This window comes from Zerene cesonia, chromosome 25, assembly GCF_012273895.1.
Source record: "Zerene cesonia ecotype Mississippi chromosome 25, Zerene_cesonia_1.1, whole genome shotgun sequence".
In the NCBI taxonomy this organism is placed as follows: Eukaryota; Metazoa; Arthropoda; class Insecta; order Lepidoptera; family Pieridae; genus Zerene; species Zerene cesonia.
The window spans coordinates 3,740,623-3,740,932 of NC_052126.1; positions in this window are offsets into that span (position 1 = coordinate 3,740,623).

The window sequence follows — 310 nt, forward strand, 5'->3', positions numbered from 1 at the left end:
TATAACTTTTTTTTTTTTTTCATTTTAACAGTTTTATTAAGTTACCGGGTGGTATTTATTGCATTGAAAATTTAGTTTTTGAGATGTTTCTTTAGCAACTTCTTGAACTTTGTAATTGATTCAACTTCTTTAATATGTTTTGGTAAATCATTATATAGTTTGACTCCTTCGAACAGGATACTTTTTCTGCCGTAACTAGTCCTGGGACAAAGCAGAACTATATGTTTAGCGTGCCGACTCATACGATTGGTGTGTTCTATTGTGGTAGTAAATTTGATTTGTGAATGAATATTTTTAGTAATGATTTTCT